The sequence below is a fragment of the Ixodes scapularis genome, unplaced genomic scaffold, assembly GCF_016920785.2.
Source record: "Ixodes scapularis isolate PalLabHiFi unplaced genomic scaffold, ASM1692078v2 PGA_scaffold4__175_contigs__length_147842914, whole genome shotgun sequence".
NCBI classification, from domain to species: domain Eukaryota; kingdom Metazoa; phylum Arthropoda; class Arachnida; order Ixodida; family Ixodidae; genus Ixodes; species Ixodes scapularis.
In genome coordinates this window covers 137,708,825-137,714,721 of record NW_024609879.1, presented here as the reverse complement: position 1 = coordinate 137,714,721, position 5,897 = coordinate 137,708,825, and the positions used below count along the sequence as shown (strand labels likewise).

General features: G+C 48.6%; 1 pseudogene; it reads right to left on the bottom strand.

Annotated features, from left to right (window-relative positions):
• Nucleotides 1-952: 952 nt before the first annotated feature.
• On the bottom strand, nucleotides 953-3,755 carry LOC121837868 (annotated as a pseudogene).
• Between the last annotated feature and the right edge of the window lie 2,142 nt (nucleotides 3,756-5,897).

Below are 5,897 nucleotides of genomic sequence, written 5' to 3'. Positions count from 1 at the left end.
TTTAATGATCGATCTATGCTGAAGAGAAAGGTTCTTGTCCGCTTACGATATTCTGGCAAATAACAACGCTGCAGGAAATCAACTAATTTACACTTTTGGAGCGCAGCTCTATAGCGCAGACCGCATGGCGCGTTTTTCTGCACGCGAAAACGCGACGCGCTATGAACGCTCGCGCGGAAGCCGACGCGGGGGCACCCGCATGCAGACAAAGCCAAGCACTACAGAGGCTAGAAAGGGTTTCCTAGTGTCGTCAACGCGGGCGAGGAGCGGCAATATTTTGCGATGACGCGGGCAGATGGCGCTGCTGCCTGCAGGCGCGCTATAGTTTGGCGGTAGGCGCGCGTTTTTCAACGGGAGACGCGTCTCCGGATGTAAATCTGTGACTGCTGTAACGCTCGCTATCGTTTAATCTTCACACACGCATATATATATATATATATATATATATATATATATATATATATATATATATATATATATATATATATAAAGACCACCTCCCTACGAGTTTTACAAAACCTCTCTGCTTCGGCGTGCGTTCTCCACAGCGGGCTTGAGACAGACCACGTGGAGCGGTACGGCCAAAAGAGAAGCGCTCAAGTGTAGTTGAATCTGGTGCACGCGCTCGCCTTGTATGTAGGAAAGGTTGGAAGTAAATCGCTAAAATGAGATGATAACGAGAGCGTGTGGAACATGCCATTTATTTTTATTTTACTAATCGACCGTTGCAGACGCCAGCAAGCGCAACGCGTGTAACAAACAACCCCTTCATCTCCTTATTGTTTTGGAAATGAAGTTAAAGGTATATTCGCGGAAGCAAAGGAAAAGAGTGTAAAAACTTGCGAATCATCCACAAAAAAAAAACATCATAAAGCTAAATGTCTATTCCAGGTCTTTGTTGGCGAATAATTTATTTAGTGTGCTTTTCCTCTCCAGTACCGCAGTCCGGTCCTCACCGGCATCGCCTCATTTTCAGCTATTTTTGCTTCTCCCCTTGGGAATCTCGATCCTTGTTAACAGCCTTAGCAAAGAAATGCATCCTGGTCAGAGCATAGAATTTGATGACATTTGCTGTGACCAAGCGCCCATGCTCACTGCAGCCAACGTCCTGCAGTGCATGCCCCTGAAGGAAGCGCAGGAAACAGATCATGCTCTTAGCATGGAGCTTGTTTCTGGTAAAGAAAACAGTGAAGGCGTTTTCCAGTCTGGTTACCAGTGCCTCAAGTGGTTTTGAAGGGTTCAGCAAACCCCCATGATCGAATTCTCTCGTCAATGAGGCGTTGCCATTGCACTCAGCCTGCAGGGGCAGGAGACTCAAGCAAGATGCACATTCTGGGCACGGGAATTTTTTGAGGGACTTGCGGACAACATAACCTGCTACGTAATATATCAGCCGACTGTCACTTCTTTTCTCGACACAGACGTGGTGGTCAGTCAGGCTACTGTGCTCTTTTAGCACAACTGCGGCATGAGCCAGACTTCCCTCGTCCAACAGTTCATCAACGAGTGCTGTTGCACGAGCAGCCTTTCCTTTTCCAGCATCAGATGGCTGCAAAAGTGCAGTTACAAGCTCAGCTGGCGAGTTTCCATTCTTTGGTGGTCTTGCAAGGCTGTAGAAAGTTAGGTTGTTAATAATGACCAAACACTGCTCAGGGGAGGGGTGGTCATTACATCCAAAGGATGGTCGCACAATACCATAGATATTTTCTGGTTTATCTTGACTAAGGTTTGCAGTCAACAAGTACCTGTAGTGCACTGAGGTATTCAGATAGTCCAGAAGTGACAGTGTGCTCTGTAGATTCACACGGTGTCGAATGGCAGTCCCTGCGCTTAGGAATCCACCACCGTGTTGGGCAGCATACTCGCATTCACTTAAGAAGGCAATGAACTATTCAAAAACTGGGCACTTCCTGACTGGGCTCAAAGGCCCTTAGACGGGACCCTGGTTGACATCACGAAAATCAACATCTCCATCAGCTTTACAAACTGCTCTGTTGGCTCCGTTGTTCTGAACCTTCTTTCCAAGTCATCTTTATAAAAAAAAGCCCTTTCAACACCTCTTGACTGAACAGTTGAAAAGCCAAATTCACACGCATTTTTTCAAACGCGTTTGGTTGTACATGTGCCTGTGTTATGTGTTGCATCACTTTGAGCGTCAATGCTTCCTTGTCCCTTTTCCATGCCTCTTTGATGACATCAACATGAGCATGAACACATGAAATCTGTACGCCTTTTGAGACAAAAGTATTCTGCACGCATTTGATCAGATGAGGAAAATCAGAGATGAAGTGTAGGCTCCTTGCTGTGTCGACAGGATGGGGAACCTTACAGGTGATTTCCTTAGACGAAGCTGGACAAGTAAGGAATATCTGTGAATAACAGGAGATAAGCAAGAAAAGCCTTTTATTGTGATTCTGGGATGGAAATTATCCACCTTTGATGCAGAGCAGCTTCCAGAGACAGCGATTCCAGGGAGCACCATCACTTGTCCAGAAATCGACGAAGAGGCCGGAATTTTCAGCCAGTATCGTAGCCTCCAGGAGAATCTTTGAGAGGACAGGCGCCTTTACATTGCCTCTGGAAGCAAAGACTCCGAGGATTTGTGTCCACTTTCCTGCAAAAATAAGATGTTTCACCGTGAGAAATATAAAAATGTAAATCACGGCTTAGGCATCACTGAAGTAAATATGTTGTAAATGACATCACAAACTTGACTAGGTGGACTAGGCTCTAGGATGTACAACAACAAAAAAAGGCGTACAATTGTATCGCCGTCACGACATACTTATTTGAATTAACTTGCCTTTAAAGAGTTGAAATGCTACGACGAGGCCAGGGTCACTCAGTGCTGTCTCGTTGCTATCCTCCATGAAAGGACCGAGGTCAACGAAGCCACTCAGTTCTCCAGAAGCCCTCACATTAATGTTCTCGGAGAGCTTAATCTCGTCATACACAAGACCACCATGGTGGCTGAACTCGTCCATGTCTCGTGTTTTCTTTTTCAAAGCTGAACACACACTCCTGTTGAAACCAAACGTGCTTTTAAATCCCTGCATGTGTCTGTCCAGGCATGATTTGCTCGGCAAGGCAAGAATCTTGTGTCTTCTAACATACTCGTGCACTCCAGGACCCACTACATGTCGTACGCCATGCCTCGGCGTGATTTTCTGGATGCCGCCTCAAAACAGGTTCTTACAGCAAGACGCTGCTTTGGTGGGAGGCTCCTGATTTTCTCCTCCAAAACTGAGCTGTAAATTGTTTCTGTGACTGCCCGAAGCTTTGCAACACTTTCTTGGGCTTATTCTAACCTTTTGTTGTTGTTGTTGTTGTTTTTTTTTTTTTTTAGCCCGGAACAGCTGAAGGGACTTCCTGGCAATCCGTTGCTGAAATGTCGTTCGACGTTTCTTCTTGAGCCTGTACGTTTGGTTTTGGATGAGCTTTTTTGTGTATTTGCATCGTAAACAAGCTCTCCCGTCAGGTGTTGTCACACAGCAGTTTTTTGCGAAGTGCATGGAACCAAACTGGGCATACTGACCAGCTGCCACTGGCTCAATTTCACAGCCTGGGCAAAGAAGCAATCACTCGGCCTTTTTCAATGCCCCAAGGGCGTCATCTCGTCTACTTACACAAATTTCTTCGACTTTGATGCCTCGGCAATATATGGTGCAAAGGTATGGGCTACACTGTGCAGGGGTGGCTTCTGCAGATGCCGAGAACGTAACGTGCTTTATGACACGCACATCGTCTGACTCCATCCTGGCGTGCCATCCAAAGCACAATGCCGTTGGATCTTTCGATAAAACGATTCCGCTGCAATACATCGAGGGTGGCACCATGTCGCTGAACGGGTGCGTCTCTAGCGCTGGTTCTGTACAGGCATTTCCAGGATCACAGTCATGCGTGGATCCGCTTGCAGCCCTGCGTTACACTGGTGGGGTACCACGGTCAGCGAGGTTCCTTTTTTTCCTCTTTTTGGGGACAGGCCTTGTCAGATACGAGGGGGCGTCGGGGAATATCGTAGGGACAGCGTCGTCGGTGAGCACTGGCCGTTCGCGGTCCAGCTCGACGAGCTCGCCATTGATGACGTGCTTGAAAGTTTTTTCCGATGTAGCGTTCATCAAAGTGACGTGAATATATGACACAGGTTTTGACGAGAACTTTGTCTACTTGCTTGATGTTCCTCGCCCATTCTTGCCGACGAAGGGGATCGACTGGAGCCCGGAACAACGATACTTTTTCTGCAGCCGATTTGTAGCCGCCTTTGCACAACGGCACGAAGCAGGTCCTACCTTTGTTCGCCGGCATGATCACATGCATCCTACACACTGACGCATGACACACCGTTGGTGTTTCGTTGTACATTGCGATGTAATCCACAGATCCGTACAAACAACAAAGGAAGAACGTCGGACGGCTCGATTCTGTCACACGGAAAAACCTGCTTCCGCCATTTTCGCTCGGGCCGCCCACGGGGAGAATAGCGTGCCTGCTGGGTCGCAGCGCCACCTGCGCGCGTCATCCAAACCGGTTTCTCCGTGGCCGCTTGAAAGGGCGTACGCTCGGGACACTAGGAAACCCTTTCTAGCTATACAAGCACCGCCGGCCGCGCGTTATCAGCGTTGCCAGATAACAGAATTCTCAACACGCGTCGTAAATGTTGACGCAAATGCTACAAAATCAGAATTAAATGAACAAATAAGTAAATAAAACGGGGTTGTGTGTCAAAAGACACGCCTTTTCAATTTTTATATGGAAAATAAAAATGCTTTTCAACACTCTGAAATGTGCTGAATACGAAACAGCGTACTGTGCAGGATCACGTGATAGTTCGACCGACCCTCATTGGGCGAGAGCCGCTTCGACCTCGGCGCGCGCGTCTTGTTCTGGGTCGGCTAGAAACCAACGCTCCCGCGAAAACGCGCGCCCGCGCGCAGGAAATGACGTCAGTTTGACGCCGACGCGCCTGAATCGCGAGCAAAAATGCGCCATGCGGTCTGCGCTTTAAGCGCCCGTTTGCGGCTTGAGCGGCGTTGCCGTCGGGGGCGCCGTTGGCGTCGCCGTTTGTGTCGCCCAACGAGGTAGAGGGGCTTAGAGCAATAAACCGGGGTCCCGGTCTGCACTCGAAAGGGACCCCCATAAGGCCGCTGCCTTTGTACGCAAATTTGACCAGTCTTCACGTGACCAAACCAGATACGTGACGTCACAGGAAAGATGGCAGCGCCCAGGCAGCGGCTGGTACCCCAGCTGGGCCGGAGCATTGGCTGGAGCTTGATGGATGCTTTGTTCGTTGTCGTTGGTCTCGGCGAGCTGATCTCAGGCGCGGAACCCGTCGTACGAGGCCGGTAGAAAGCGACTTCAGAGTACAGCGTGGTGTCTGACGTAGGTATAACGTGACAATACGGAGGAACGGTGTGCATTTTGCTGGGGACCGACGGGGATATTGCCACGGAAGAGACAATCTGACCTACGTTGCTCGGACCTCGGATTGATTCGGATACCGCTAGAATAGGATTTAATGCGACGTTTCTGTGCTCTCGTTGACCATCGGAATCTTCGAGGTCTGCAGTGAAGCGTGTGGAATGCACCTGGAAACACAGTTGAGCTACGGAAATTGCGTGAGTCGTGCTTGGCAGTGTGCGACCGTGTTGCCGCTTCGTTCAAATAACCGAAGGTTCCAGTGGCGTACCAACTTGTTTTTGAGTGGGGGGGCAAACCAGACCCTCTCCCCCCCCCCCCCCAAATCGAAAATTCGGCGCAACTTTTGTCCAACTTTTCTAAAGATTTGGCAATGATTCGGCAAAATTACAACGTTACCAGACTTAACATTAATATTTTGTTTTTTCTCACGAAAAAAATTTTGCTTCTTCTTCTTAAAATAAATACAACTTGTAGTGCCT